Raw genomic sequence first — 16,636 nt, 5'->3', positions numbered from 1 at the left:
TCCCAGTGGTCGTTGACTTCTGCCACTTACGACTCATTGACTTGTGTTTTTTTAATCTCCTGTTGATCATGTTATATGCATATATGCAGACATTTGTCTACTGGCATTGGAAATTAAATTTTATTGTAGTCTGAGCTTTTATTTTTTCTCAGCGTAAACATTTACTTTTACAATTTAGGTGATTTAATCAGTGATTGTAGTAGCTATAACTATAGAAAATACATGAAACATTACTCTTAAATTGTCATCACAGCTCTGTGTGTGTGTGTGTGTGTGTGTGTGTGTGACTTCTGAAATGTTATGAACCAACGTGGAGAGTCGTGAAGAGAAAGCTCCGTTTCTGCACTCCTCTCTTCTCCCTCTGCCGTTCTCATTGTCTGCCTTCTTTGCCCACAGTCCAGGCTTTGACAGGTTCCTTCCTGCGCTGATGGATCTGTATGTGTCAACATAACAGTAGAGGACTGTAAAGACAAAGTTAGCTGTCATTTTGACTGGTTATTTTCCTGATGTGGAATGAATGTCTCCGTTATCACAGTCAAAAGCACGATGTTTGGCTCAACTATGTCATTTTGTGCCATTCATTCATGCTTATCTTCTGAAAGCGGTTGGTGGTTCAACATGACCATTAAACAATGGCCATCCTAGGATTCAGACTGTGGACTTCCTCTGAGGCTAATGTACCACATAATAGTTCAGCTCAATTGAAAAAATCAGCTCAATTGGAATGTCAAGATTTTTTTAATTTTTGTTTTTTTCAATAAAGGTCACTCAATAATTTAGTGTAGAAAAATGTGAAAGTTGGCTTCTTAACATTTAAGTGGAAAAATTGAAGTTTTGAAGAAAAAATTGAATTTGCTCACAATACCATAGTAAATGCAATGCAACATGAAAACGCCCCAACAGGTCGTACGGTGCAGAAATAACTTATAAGTAAGATTGTGAGAACATGAAGAAAGAAAAAGGAGAATAAAATGTTTTGTATACTCAGTGTATTGATAGATATTTTCTGTTTAAACGTCCATGACAACAATGTTGTAAATTACACTGGAAGAAAACAACAATTTGACATTTTGATCACTATCATCAACTTACACTGGAAGAAAACAACAATTTGACCACTATCATCAACATTATTATGACAATACATTTTTGTAATCAGCTAGTGGGAACAATAAATGATATTACCATTAACATTTAAATGGCAGTTATTCTCAGTTAGTCAAGTCATGTCCGGGTTACAGTGAGTCTTGATCCACACATCACTGGGCCTCTCAGTAGACGCCAGGATGAAAACATTTAGTTCCTGCTAGATATGAACTAAAAACCTACTGCTTTATATCACTACACCTTCATAATCAAGCTTTAACTACTTGGCACAGTTTTAAGATGGTCCTGTAAGAACTGCACGTTTGCCAGATCCATTCACGATGATGCTGTAATTAAATATACATAAAATATTTAACTCTACAGATACTGTATTCAGAATACAGAATAAACTCACTGACATGAGTAACCTAGTGGTCTTCTCTACAAATGAAGTCCATGGTACTAAGTGGCACTTGAACTATGCTGCACATTTATCCACGTCAAAGGTTCCCAACCTTTTTTTGCTTGTGACCCAATTTTGACATCAATATTTATGGCGTCCCTAGAGACCTTTTTTTTATTATTAGGCGGGCGGAGAAAACTTTACATGTTGTTTTTTAGTTCTTTTTTTACTAACTGCAAGTTTATGTTTAGACAAGTTGAAGCGCAGGAACTCAAGTAGCTGTCACGTGTTCAGAGACATCAGTCAAATACTTTTATATGCCTCATTTTGTTTGAAATTAATTCATATTCATGGAAAGTGAATGGATACAGTTGTTTAACACTGCGTGTGGTCAAAATAAATAAATAAATCATCATTTCAAAAATAATTAGGAAAAAAAAATACTTCCATCAGTTACTAGTCATTACAGGCGACCCCCTGTAGGGTCACGACCCCACTTAATTAAACTTCCATCCGTTTCTCGTCCTAAGGCCTCGTCATAGCTTCATATCTACCTTTAGAAAGATGAGCTGTGCAAAATGGGACAGAATTGTTACGGATGTCCTGAAGCTTGTCTTCCAAGAATGCGAGCTGCCATCCAGCACGTGGCTGCTCTTTGTGAAGGTAGCTGACTCCCCTCATTCTTTTTGATGTGCGTCTGTGTGTCGTTCTTGCTGTAATTGATTCTGCTCACTCCAGTCACGCCTTTGCCGTCAATTTGCACCGCAATATGCCACCCTGAACTTTTTGAACCAACGGCATAATGGAGAAGCTGTAGGGCCTTCGAAGCGTGAATTATCACCGGGTCTTGAAGATAACGCTGCTGGCGCAGGAACACAGACCGATCGTCAGTCTGCCTCACACACCGAGACAATTAAAAGTGCTGTGAGGGGCTCTTGTCTTCTGACCCCTAACTTGACGAAAAGGTAAATTTGCAAGGAAATTGCTTTAAAATAAATTAGTTATCAGTTAATATTATTAAAGCTAATATTAACTTAGAAGAAAAACATCTTGAGCCCAAAGATTAAAAAAAAAAAAAATCCAATTTAAAGCTTTTTTTTTGTTGTTGGTACAATAAATACTCTCCTGAGGACATTAAGAACTCAAAGTTTTCCTTCTGACAGATACTGTATATAAGTTGTACTATGACAAAAGCTGACTTTTTACTTCACCTAAAGACATTTCTCATCCATTTAAGCTTCTGCCGTCTTTCAGTAATACGAAACATCTTGACAGAAAAAAAAAGTCTGCTGCCACAAGGAGTCTTTGAAATACATGGCACTCATATAAATAAATGTGGTTGTGTTTATTCAGTCAGTCTCCTCATTATTTGGATTCTGTGATATTTTCAGAGATGAAACAAGTCGCACATTTAGTCTGACATGCACAGGAAGCTACGGGACAAAAATACATGTGATGTCTTCTACATTTTCATACAGTGTTGGTGGACGTTCTCCACCGCAGTGAGGGTAGGAGAGGTGTGCGGTGTCTAAGGAGGAAGGAAGGGAGGAAATAGAGAACGACGACAGGAAGAGAAGGGACTCCAGCAAGAAATAAAGAAAGGAAGGCAGGAAGAAAGTAATAAGGACATGAAGAATTGGAGAAAGATAGTGAAAGGAAAGGTACTGTAGGAACGAGGAGACATAGGACCGTAGTAAGAAAGAAAGGAGAAAGCACTGAATGAGGAAGTGAAGCAAGGAACGAAGAAAGGATAGTATGAAGGGAGGGCAGTAGGAGGGTAGAAAGAAAGAAAGAAACTCACAGTCTACAGAAACTGTACACCTAAACAGAGTGACGGTGTTCTGCTCCATGACAATGCCGGCCATACATTGTAACCCGAAATGTTTTCCAAAGTCAGCTTAAAAGTCCAAAAAGTCGTTTGTTTAATGGTTTGTGCCCAGCAGGAAGCCAGCAGGTCTATTTTTAACACGTGATAATGATAGAAGCGCCGCACCTTCAGAACAGACGGTACACCGCGCTGAAGTGTATCACAAGATGACCTCAGCAAAAGTGCAGCTGTGCAGTTCCTGTGTACACCTTGGTGATAAAGGCATTTAAATTAGATGACTTTCTAAAACATCATATGGTGCCTATAGGAAGGAAGAAAGGAGGAGGAGGGCCAGGGAGGGGGGGGGGGAGAGGTTGGGGGTAAGGGAGTGAGAGTCTGATTCCTGTGTGTCCTTATCCTTTTATCCCTTTGTCTGTTTCCTCGTGTTGCTGCTTTCTGCTCACACACACTTTACAATGTGGCTAGATCATGTCAGCTGACAGGACGGAGAGCTGGGCTTTCTGAGTAGACCTCTGCTGCCACCTAGAGGTCACCTAAACACGGGCAGCACAGCTCTGAGGTGAACACTGCTTGGAGATAACAGTTCATTAGCGTCTTGTTTTTCGTTGTAAAGGCATCAAAAAGCCCATTATAGTTTAAGTTGTTTTTCTTTTTGTATATGTATACTGTTGTATTTTATCTAAATTGATTGGCTGCAACGTTGCTATTTCTGGTAAAATACAGATGAATATTATAGTTGCACAAGACAACCACTCTTCTTAACTGCCTGCAGTTTACTTTTCTTTACAACTCCAAGTTCACCCCAGGTCTGCTGCTGCTAGGCTAATTCACTTAAAACAACTCCTTTAAGGGCCGCACTGTGATCAACTGATCCTTCCTTTTCAATTCTACACATGTTCATTCTTGTATTAGCTTTATTTGATTTAGATGTGGTCGAATTAAGTTGATCAATTTGAAGTTATTCTGGTGTTCTGTGTTGTTTTTCCGGGTGTGTTTGCAATTAGCTGCCGAGCTAATTGGATTTCATCGCACTGCTGTGTTCGACAATGGCAACAGAAGGTGTTGTTTTCATAACCGTTTCTATTCTGGTCTAGTTAAGTCCATCATATCGTATCCTCTCCTTTTATGTTTTATTCTAGTCTGGTCTAGTTTAGTCTTTAGTCCAGGCATGAGCAAACTACTGTAAGGCCCAATCATTTATTTATATTATGACTATACTTCTGCCTTTTCCCTGCAATACCCACGTTCCCCCAATAGATGGCGTAGAAAATTATAAAAGCATTTTAGCATTGTATCCTCTATGCATGACTTTTACACATTTTTTATAGCATTGTATCCTCTATGCATGACTTTATCTTATCTCTCATTATTTATCTTGGTTCACACGTTCTGTTTTTTTCTATTTAAAAAGTTTTAAAAAACATTTGAAAAAATGTTGATTGGTGTTCAGCTAGTGTGTAGAAAACTACATCCTCGATTCCCAAATATCCCTTGCATTGCAGTTTGGTTGGTTATTTATTTTAATTCTAAAGGTTAGAAGGTTTTCAGGTGACTTTTCCGATTTGCGTCACAGTGGGTGGAGAGCTCTGATGGGCTGAGTGCGAACACCCTGGTGGCAGGAGCAGAGCGTGCTGTGGGGAATAAACTTTAGTCCTGATCTTGGATACTATCTCTGTCTGCTTTTAATGAGCTGATGCTACTTTAAGCACCTACAGCCTCAACATGTCTCCAGAAGGTGACAAACAGAGTGTTGGAGCCTGGATTCTAGCTGACAACCATCAGAGTGTGTTACCAGTCATGCAAATGTATCTTGTACTGTATACGTGTGTCGAGAGACTGAATTAACACCTGTGTTCTGTTGCTTTTATTCCTTTCTTCCAGGTGTCATCCAGGTGTGAAGATAATTATTTAGTTTCTGAAACTGTTTGGGAGCAAAGCTAGATCTATTGAATCTAGATCTACTCAGCTGGCTGAATGACGGCAGCTTGTAGTCTGCAGCCTGTGCTGTGGATGCAGTTCACTGTAACTGTTTAATAAAGTCTGTCGTTAATTGATCTTATCTTGGATGACAAGTTTACAGCTTAAACTCATTTACGTTGTCTCCTTGGAAGACAACGGGGCTTATACTTAATTGAGAATATCAGTATAAATCATTCCTGATAAACCTCTAAAATAATTACAAATAGCTCCAAAGCCTTTAAGCCTGTTAGATTTAGAGGCAGGGAATCAAGGCTGACCACCGGGATCGGGGATTTAGAGACCCACAATTCACTGGGCTGACAACAAATTCACACTCAGAACAGAGCGCTGCACACACCAGCCTGCAGAGCACTTATTGGTTCACACATTTATTTTTCATAGTCGATAATTCTGACATCATTGAAATGCAATAGCGCGTGCAGTCACATTATTTTAAAAAAAGTCCAGTGTGAGCTGATTTACTGTGAGAGGCTCCACACAACGTCATACGGTATAATCCTTTGAACAGCTGTGGCTGCAGATGAAACATTAAGGTGAAGCCATGCTGTGTAAGAGTAACTGGAAACTGGAGAGAGTTTTAGGGACCACACTTGATTATCTTAGTGGCCTAAGCAATGTTCTCCCAGAATTTGATTGGATGACACATAGAATCTACTCATGTTTCTACCTGCATGGAACAGTATGTAGGAAAACTGTGGACACAATAGCTATCTAAATTCTGCTGTACATTCTGTCATAAAAAATAAATTAATAGGTTCAAAACTGCAAATACCAGTTAACCTAAATATGTACATGTATGTATATATTTATATATAATTATTTGTTAATGACCACATTTAGAGATTAATTACCACAATATATATAATTAATGTTCAGACAGAGGTCGAAACGCTGCTTGTCAGATCCTCTATATTTTAATTGGCTCTTTTTGCAATTGGTTAAATAAGAATCTTATAGGAGGCATTTCAGAAACAGGTAACTGGACTGTCTTGGTCAGTCAAGTTCACTGTTTCTGAAATGCTTTGAATAAAATGGCCAGATGACTGACCTTCACAGACAATCAAGCAAATAAAGACCATTAACATTCATTAGCATTCATTTTTGCCTTTAGAGCGTACAGTTTTACAGTCTCTACAGAGAACAGGTCTTCTGTCCTTTGAGTCTCAATAAAACCTCTCTGCGTAAAAGTATCCAAGGTAACGCTGAATGGTAACTGAAAAAAATCAGTGGATTTTTTCTTTTATTCTTGCTTTCTAAAAAGAAGAGTATGACAAGAGTCCTGCCTTTGTCAGATTTTCATCTTCAAGATGCCCCTGAAGTTTCAGTGGACTCTAATTTGACCTTGTCAGATTCACTTTTGTCTTTTGGCTTCATTTTTGAAATGTGATCCTAAAAGAAATGTAAGAAATTTAATTTCGGAACTCAACAAGTTCCTTTTTTAAATGTTCCTCCAGTTTTGTGTTAAAAAAAAATCAAATTAACCTGCAGCTTCAACAGTTTTGGTTACAAAGTTGACATTTGCCTTAATCTCAAATAGTTTAAAATCCCTTGTTTTTGTTGCCCTAAGATGGGCTCTGATGTAGTCGAGAAATTAAAATCCGACACATTTTAAGATGATAACATCTGTCTTATCCACCTTATTTTTTTAAAAAAACTGTCAATATATTATTATATTTACCAATAAAGCAACTGCATCAAGTGTTTACGCTTGTGTTGAAATCTCCCGAGCATTAGCTTTATGTTGATACCAGGAAGAACATGGAGTTTATAATAACTTGGCGATAATCAATTTTATTTCAGACACATCAGTTTCGAGGAAGAAACAATTCATAATTTTACCAGTGGCCCACTTCCCTATTGGTTGGATGTACCTAAACTTTCAAAGAAAAGTTTCATTCCCAGGATTCACCTCCTGGGCAAGTTTGAATCCCGGTTATGGCGGTTGGTACCTTCCAGTGGACTCACCACCCGCAGGAAGGTTTAGGTACGGTGCAGTGTGATTTGGGTGGCGACTGCTGCGACTGCTGCTGCCCCCGTGACCTGGTAACGGATAAGCGGATGAAAATGGATGGATGGATGGATGATATCTGCTGCTATCTAGTGGCACCATCTGAAATAACATCAGTCTTTACTGTGTACCAGTGTTTGGCGGGCCAGATGAGAATTCCAAACGGATCGTATCTGGTCCATGGGCCATAGTTTGCCCATTTCTGGTTTACACTGATGTAGACCATGTGGTTTCTGGTACAATTCCCCAACAAAGCATCAACAGAAACAACTGTGAACCAGCTATGGTTTGTTCTCAGCCTCATCCTGAGTGTAACTGATTGTTTTGTTTCCGTTCCACTTTGGGCTCAGCAATAACAACACAATTTGGTCACTTGGTCCACTTTGGTCAATATCAATCCAGCTCAACTTTAATACAAAGCTACATGTTTCGCAAACCTGATCATGGTGATCGGATTAACTGACTAACTCGATGGGGTTTCATTGTGATAACCTTGTTTAACCTTATTGCGCCGCTCTAACTGTTGCGGTGCAGCAGGATTGAATTTGTCAGGGTTTGTACATATATTCACATCCTTCTCCTTCAGTGCCATCGTCACGTCTCAGTAGATGTTTTTTTAATCTGTAATAATTTTGGTTTCACCTGATTTGACGTCACAAATCGGATGATTAAAAAAATCCCTCCCCCAGCACCTGGTAACTCCTCCTACATGTGTGAGGATTTGGCTTTTGCTTTATTCGTCACTGCTATCTGTAACCACACGGTGGAGACAGAGAGTAAGTACGTCTTTAACGAGGGGTTAGCAATCTTAACCCCTAACCACTGCCAAACATCCAGGTTGATTCTGGACTTTTTTCTAAAGCTTGGTCTTGTTCCGGGATTGACTCTGGGTCAAACATGAACAGTTGAAACGTCGTTTGTCGTCCATGTTTCTGGCGGAAATATATGTTTTGTCTTTCTGTGCTTTCATACAACACAAAAACAGTAGAATCTGCACTCTTCTTATATCACTGTTTCTTTCAATGCTCAACTGTTGACATGGTTACATGGAGACAGCCTCAGGTCTGCCCCCCACAGGTAGTAGGAAAAGTGTCTAATAACCATTTAAAGCTGCAGAAACAGAAACTTGCTGTTTTCTAACAGGGCTGTTTAACATGTGTAAAGAATCCAGCTGTGTTCAAACATGAGTTTCCACTGAAGCATTATTCTTACATTTTATTTGGTGACGAAGGAACCGCATTAATATGTATGAAACAGCATCATACTTCATCTTTAATGATACTGTGAAAGTAAGGCAAGCGTTCTACCAACATTTGCCACCAATAAAAGTTATGTTGAAGTAAATTTTACTTATTGTTACCACCATTTTTAAACAGATGACCCTTAACCCGGGTGTAATCTGTCTTTGAAACTACAAAAACAAAAGTCCTGATACTGTAATATTCTGACCAAAACCGATAACTGTTATGTTATTGTCTCTTTCCATTTCACCTTTGGAGACACTAATGTTTCAGGCTAATGTCTGGCAGGATATCAAGACCGGTAGAAGGTGTTGGGACCTGAGGAAAACACAGGACCCAACACCTTTTTAAACAACATTTAAAAACCTCTAGGTACATGTTAGAATGTCTGTAATTGGCCATGATGCAGCTGCAGGGCTGTAATGCATTTAAAGGTGTTTCATTATTTTGTGTTTCCATGCTGGAAGTCTGTGCGATGGTGCAAACACAGTGCTTTTAAGAAGATAAATTAAGTAAATCAAGCCGACGTTTAAAGCCTGCCTACCAGTGCAGCTGAATGAATCCTGTGGCACATCCTGAGCAGGAAGCTGACATGACAAAGAGATTAGTGTTATTATAGCTGACACTCTTATTATTAGGATATCCAAGGTGTCAAGCACAATATTTCTTGTGCTGCTACCATGACAACATTGACAACTCCTGACTCCTGCTCTTTAATAGGTTGACATTGGCAGGTTTGTGTGAGTCCGCCACACGTACATCATCTTATTCTCACACGTGTTCTATTAGGCCAGCGTTTCTACATCAGCTCTTTGAAAGCAGCTTGTGGTCTGATCACTGAGACTGACATCACTTTACAGTGTTGGGCATTTTCAAACAAGTCCGCGGGAGAAAGATGATGCTGTGATGATGCTCTGTCTTGACTTGACTTTGAAAAAATAGAAAAGATATATGAGAGCAACAAGATTTTGTTCTGGTGAGCATTGCAATGATGGAAATCTGAAAGTATAATTAGTCTAATTATGTTGTTAAACATCCAAATTAATAAAAATAATTCATCCGTTAGAACTTGGTACCAGAGAAACACCTGCAAACATTGGTGATGAGGCAAATGTTTCTAGGTCAGGGGTGGGCAAACGTTTCAACTTGCAGTGCACAATTGTCCTAAATTTTAGGGGAGGGGATGGGGTCAGGAGCAGATAGATGAAGCATTTGTGTGAACTAAGATAAATGACAAATGACAAAGGCTAAATTGCTTAAATGTCTGCCCATTTGGGGAAATGTGGGTATTGCAGGGAAAAGGTTATACTCACGGTAAAATAAAATATATAATTTGAAATTAGTTGAAAAAGCTTGACAGGCCCCCGGACCTTATGTTTGCCCATGCCTGGTCTAGGCCTACTTTGACCCCTTCATTTTCGAATCTACAGGCATTAAATACTTCATATTATTTAATCAAGGTTGGAGCATAACAACAACAACAACAACAACAACAACAACAACAACAACAACAACAACAACAACAACAACAACAACAACAACAACAACAACAACAACAACAACAACAACAACAACAACAACAACAACATATGTTCTTTTAGATTTAATTTAGCATCTGTAAATCTGTTGGCACAACTGTTCAGCAAAAAAGGGCAAATGTGGAGCAAACACGTCAGGTTGATATTTAGGTGTGTGAATAATAATAACTCAAATTTTGTAAAGAACCAGATGACATCTGACTTGCTGCCTCTGTGATTACCTGCTCAACCCCGAAGGTTCACCTGTGACTTGTTTCCTTTTTCTCTCTCTGTGTGCATTTCCTCCGTGCTCTCCTTTCACTGGCTGTCAGTTTGTTTATTCAATTTCCCTCTGTTTCCCTGTGTCTTTCTAAGCCTCTTTGTGTTTGTGTGTGAGTGAGAGAGAGCAAGAACTCTACCGTGACTTTTCCTCATGATCCCACCCACCCTGTTGCCTCATTATATGCATGGAATTGTTGCATGATAATAAAAAAGTCTCACAGATTCCAGACATACATTAGTGGGCTGTTGTAACCATAGCTTGTAGTCAAGAGAATGTACCAGACCAACTGAAACTGATAATAAAATCTCTGCAGTCACTGTTTTGGTTTTTAACTCAATTTTCTTCCTCTCCTTAAGGAGTTCCAGTCAAACATATGGACAGCCTGCTGCGGCCTGGAAGTAAATTAAGCCCTCACACGGCTTTAATTACTTTTAATCTTCTTTTAAAACAACAACAAAAAAAACAAAAAAACAAAAGAGAAAAGTTCTCAGGAGAAATCAGCTGTTTCAATTCTCCTCTCAGCAGGCAGACAGAAAATTAAATTCAATCACTGAAGTCGTGTGTCATAGATTTTAATAATAACCTGAATGATAACGTTTGACATAAATGACCTGAATGAGATTAAAGTAAGAACTTCATTCACAGATAATAGGCAGTTCTGTTGATGACTGCGTAATATATATATACATATATATGTATATATATTATATATTTGTATGTATTTGTGTGTGTATATATACATACAGTATATATATTTCACAAGCTATAGAGTTCATTCTGAAGGTAATTTTCAAACAATATATAAATTTTCTTCGTGTGTTTAAACCTTTATTTACAGAAACGTCAAGTAAGTACATGTGCTTAAAAAAATTATAAAAAAAGTCAAATCTGCTGGTAGTTAATTGATGTAGATGTATTGGATGTGAGGTGAAGAAACCCAACAATTCCACTAACATACTTCCAGACTTTTTAGCAAATTTACAAACAAAAGTTGATTAACTTTTTTTTTTTTATTCTGGTTTTAATTTTTAAATAGCAGGTTAAGAATGTTGAGGAGGGGGACTTGCACAAAAGTAAAATACTTTTAGGCAACTTGACCTTTTCTGATCTACATATCTTGGCAATTCATGTTCAACCTCTGGCAATACTATTTTCTAAAGAAACAAAAACTCTTCTTTAATTAACAAGAACTAAAGTTTTTGGTAGTTTTTTGTAGGCCCCGATTTTTTGGGAGGGTTGGGGAGTTGTTGGTTGTATTTTTATCCCCCAGCTTTTGTCACAAACTTATTCATCTGGAGAAAATAGAGACAAGACCCAGTAACAATCAACACTTTCTCTACGATGTGCTCACCCTTCACCTTATTTTCACCTTGCCCTTTTCGACAGCGATAAGTTTGGAAACTTTTCGCATTTGCAATTTGCTGAGTACCAGCAGCTACTCAGAGTCGTGTCCTACAAAAAGTTTTTTGGTAATGAAAACTGGGTTGTACACACAATGTGATGGTAAAACTTCATCTCTCTGTTGAACGCTGGGAATGATTCGGTATAGTGTGAGGACAGCAAGGGGGAAGAAGGTGAATATGGATTCGTCAGGGACCATAGTTCATTTTACTTTCATTTTATTTACAACAGATTAATTACAGCCCAAATTAATAATACCTAAAAATGACTTGTACGAGTTTCTATATCACACAAGTGAGACAATAAATGTCTCTCAATACTTCCTATGACGTTTGGTCCTACACTTTAGTGTGAGATCCTAATTTTATCTCACTCAAATTAATAGTTATTTGACTTTCTTAAATCAAATAACCTGATTCTCTTTTCTCTTTGCCTCTTGACACATTTCAAGATACTTAGATCGCAACAAGAGCTTTGACTCTTTGCCTCTTGACACATTTCAAGATCGCAACAAGAGCTTTGTAAATACTACCTTTGTTATCAGTATATATTTCTGAGGCGATAACTGCAACAAAGCAGTGACAACAACAATGACAGAAGTCAAGAGTAGATCGGATCTAAAGAGCACAGATGGAACCTTATAGAAGCAGTTCCTGATAATACCACAGTTACAAAGGCCTCGGTACCTTGTTTATATGAGTAATTCTGCCTTAAAATGGAAAGTTTGAATATTCATTTCCACCTCTAAAAATATTGTCCATAACTGAGCCAGAATGTGGAGTTTTATTAACAAAATGTGCCCATTTTCTAATCCTTGTCCAGAGATGATTAAGTTTACTACCTCCTCCTGTATCTGTGGACCCTCCAACCCATGCCCAGTCAGACACACATGAACACACACATACACAGAAACACCAGTGAACAATTTTCTTTTTTACAACCCTCTTGTCATCACCAGTAAACTGCACCCCTGTTATTACTCCCATGTATTTCCAATTATTTTATATGTGGAAAGGGGCAGAGAGACAAACGGAGGGAAGTTGAGAGAGAGGGAGAGGGAGACAGAGAGAGAGAGAGAGAGAGAGAGAGCTTAGCAAGTCAAGGCACTTTTTAATGCCATGAGCAGCTTATGCTGAAGATAAATAGTGTGACACCTTAATGGACCCATACAGTTATCCTTCATGAATAAAGTGAAATTGCTTCATAAAAGGTATCGCCTGTGATTAATGTTAGGACTAAAGCGCTTGCATCGATACTGTAACATAAAAAGACTCTCCGTCGGTTATTGCTACAAATGGCAGCATGGACATTGGTTGAACCGTGAGTGCAGTACCTTTACTGGCACTGGCACATCTCATTGGGTTTCCACACGTACCTGTGTCTTTAAATATAAGCCGGATGAACACCATTGGCCGAGGCCGTTAGATGGAGCAGAGCCGTAGCTGTAAATTCACAGTGGACAATATGTGATGCTATGCACACATGTTTACCTATGACCTTACAATGACCTTACAGATACCTTTGTCATTACTCTGCAGAGATGTTCACAAGTCAATTTTTCAAGTCCTTATCAAGTCCCAAGTCTTTGTACTCAAGTCCAACTCAATTCCTAAGTGACTGAGGGGCAATACCACATCAAGTCTCAGGTCTCCGATGACTGGATATAATGTTTTCTCATCGCGGACATCCCGTCTGTTCTGGATGCCACTGCACTGCTGTACGTTAGGGACTGAAAGCTGATCTACTGTAGTCCATGTCCGTTTCACAAAGACACAAGAAACATTTTAATATACAAAGAAACTTGTGAAATTATGAAATATTGCACAAATGCGTTATGCGCTTGTGTGCGTGTGTTTGAGGTAATGATACCTTCAGCATATTCAGTCGCCTCCGCTGCATGTAGTCATACACAGGAAGCCAGTAGCAATTTCTGTGCTTTGAAGGCTGGATATTAACACCTCAAAGTCACACCATGTTGGCAGCTGCATCCTGATGTTCCGTACAAACAAAATGTGTCTTTTTTTTGAAGATGTTGTAGAAAACAAATGGTAAAAAAAAAAAAAATCTGATTACAGTGGTTCTGTAAATTATTTCTATGAAGCAACCTCCTTCTCCATAACAATGATGGCAATAATAGAGAATAAAAATAGGTGAATCCAACGAATAAACATCGCAGGGAGACTGCTGCTGGTCGAATTACCAAACGTGATTTGTGAGAGACAGCGATTATGAGAGACAGATGATAATGATCAGCCAGAGCCAGGCCCAGCTCTGCCACAACTAATCCAAACCTTGATGTTAATGAGGCCTGCCTTTGAGGAAGGCTTGAGGCATTCAACCTTGATGAGAACTCAGGAGTGCACACTTGCACTGACTCCCATCTCAAAGAAACAGCCAGGCTTCACCTGCTTGCATTTTCAATTTACATCAGTTTGATTCAGGTGAACACATCATGCACTGACAGCACCGACTGCTGGGATCAACGCTTGTGACCCGACAAACCCTAAAAACTGTAGAAGACAAAAATGTATGCTGAAATTAAAACTTTATTTCTGCATCATGTGTAACGGTTCTTTCTGTTATCACTAGAATCAACATATACTGTACTTTAAAGTAAAGAAAATGTAGCTGTAAAGACTGGAGGAGTCAGTGAACAACATCTGCAGCCAAGGTTAGCTTGTAGTAACGACTGTAATGTTGAAAAGAAAAAAGATTATATGGGTTAATGCATTACACAACTGAAGAGTACGGTATGGAAAAATGCATTTTGACCACTTGAATGAAATATTTGAACTACTTTTTTAAAAATAAAAAAATAAAAACTCCCCCAGACGCCAAGTTGGCATTTTGTTTGTCAGCGGTGGTTCAAGGTCTATTGTTCGCTGTTCATGACATTGATTTTTATTTTTATTTTTTTCTCGCTGTGTCTCTTCTCACTGCCTGCTGCGATGGTCGCCAATGCAGAGCCGTGTTCAGATCGATGATCTGTTGGACGGCCTGTTGAACCCCGATCAATAGCTACTGGCTGAGTGAGGTCCTCTTCTCTGATTTGGTGATCCTCACTGTCAGACACTTTCTCATGAGCCACAGTCACTCCCGCAGCTTTCCTCCCCCAGCAACACACCAAAAACAACACAAACACACACACACACACATACATGCTCACACACACACTTTCTCTCCAGGCTAAATAGGTCGCTGGAAGTCCCCAGTGCAGTGTGGTTAAGTCATCATGTCTCTTGACAGAGATGGAAAGGGTTATTATGTGATGCTGCTCTGGGTTCATGCTGTTTGAGACAAAGGTGCATTTGGATCGATACACATACAAGCACTGGAGCTGACACAATAAACCTGGTCTCACGCCGGCAGTTGCTGTAATCTGAACCAGTGTTCATTTCTAATGCACTTTTTGGAGTCGTGTGTTTTTAAGACGTTAAAATAGTTAAACCAGGGACGTGGAAATTAACATGTAAATGGTGGTTACTTATTACAAAAAAAAAAGAGATAATTTTTTTTAATGAAGTAAAATATATGTCCAGTAATATATCATTCATACACATTGCATTTGTCATATACACTGCTGATTAATTGAAACACTTTGCCATAGAGTTTTTGTTTCACTGCAGCATTTCAAACTTAAAATACCATTTAGGAAAAAACTAATTCAAATGATGGAATTATTTTTTTTAATCAATTTGGTTTGTCACAATTAAAACATGTTTGAAATACATACATCAACCTGTTGCATTATACAGATTTTTTTTGTCATATTTAGCAATGTTGATTATCAGTAACTGTGATTAATCATGATTAGTCCACTCCTACCTTGTAATGATTTAGAGTAAAAAAAAATCGTTTGACAGCCGTAAAGAAAATACTAGGATAATTATTTTGTCTAAATAGCCATAGGCAACAGAAAACATTCCAACTTTACTCACGCTTGTACACAATTCTCTCATGGTTTATGTGCCATGCCCTGAAACACTCTGTGAACAACACACTCAGGCTCATGTCCAATTATATTTTGGAAATGAAATTATCTATCATTGGGAAAACACTGACATTTTGTCCCTTTACTTGAAGCCACTTCCTATAAAAAACATCCTGCAGATTTAATTGTCTAATGGAGTTGCCGGTGACAGAGAGGAACGGCAGTAAGTGCATATGAAATGCAGATTCACAGGACTAACCTTTCTTTCTTTTTTCTGAGGCCTAGGAAGGAACAAACATCAGCATTTCACCCTGGGAGGGGAGAAGAGGGGGGGAAACAGCAAAGGCAGCAAGATGGCTGACTGCTGCTAGCCAACAAACAGCTGACACTATAGGTTGCACGCACCGAGGTAACCCCGCTGCTGTGTCTTGTGAGGTAATTCTCTGACGGGAAGCCGTGCCCTCTAGAAAATCCTCGCTTGCTAAAAGGAGGTGGGCGAGGTTAAACTTAATGATACGAGGCCAGTGGCTCCAACGGCTCATGGAGACCCTGCAGGTTCCCTGGTATTTGCATTTCTGATTCAGTTTGGTTCCTGTAAACACCTGCGGGGATCATCGTCAGTCTCTGTCTGTACTCTTTGTACTTTTTTTCTGTATCATACAGTGGCTCCAAGCAAAGCCATCATGCTGCTGGCCTGTATGACTGACCCGTGGACCTTTGTGCTCAAAGGATATCTCTCTTAATATCGCACAGAGTCTTTGCAGATACAGAGTTGTGACGTCTGTAGAACTTAGCGTTAAACGATAGCATACAGTTAGCATTGTGACGCAGATTTAAGTCTTCCAGGAGGTTTGTTCTGTCACACAACATTTTGACCATACAACTCCGTTGTTGGAGGTCGGCGAGTGCTGACTTTGCCGAGGATGGTGTTTTCGTGACGTCAGGCCGTATGTGCTGG

General features: G+C 39.0%; 1 long non-coding RNA gene across 1 annotated transcript in view; it reads left to right on the top strand.

Annotated features, from left to right (window-relative positions):
* Positions 1 to 5,249, top strand: part of LOC103390189 (uncharacterized) — a 110,512-nt gene extending 105,263 nt beyond the window's left edge. The window contains exon 6 of the long non-coding RNA XR_003051804.1: positions 5,199 to 5,249. This is a non-coding gene — a long non-coding RNA (uncharacterized LOC103390189). The remainder of the gene's footprint in view (positions 1 to 5,198) is intronic.
* Positions 5,250 to 16,636: the final 11,387 nt, after the last annotated feature.

The sequence above is a fragment of the Cynoglossus semilaevis genome, chromosome 14 (genome assembly GCF_000523025.1).
Source record: "Cynoglossus semilaevis isolate Cse_v1.0 chromosome 14, Cse_v1.0, whole genome shotgun sequence".
In the NCBI taxonomy this organism is placed as follows: Eukaryota; Metazoa; Chordata; class Actinopteri; order Pleuronectiformes; family Cynoglossidae; genus Cynoglossus; species Cynoglossus semilaevis.
Note: the sequence above shows the minus strand (reverse complement) of the source record. Positions and strands in the feature narration are given on the sequence as shown.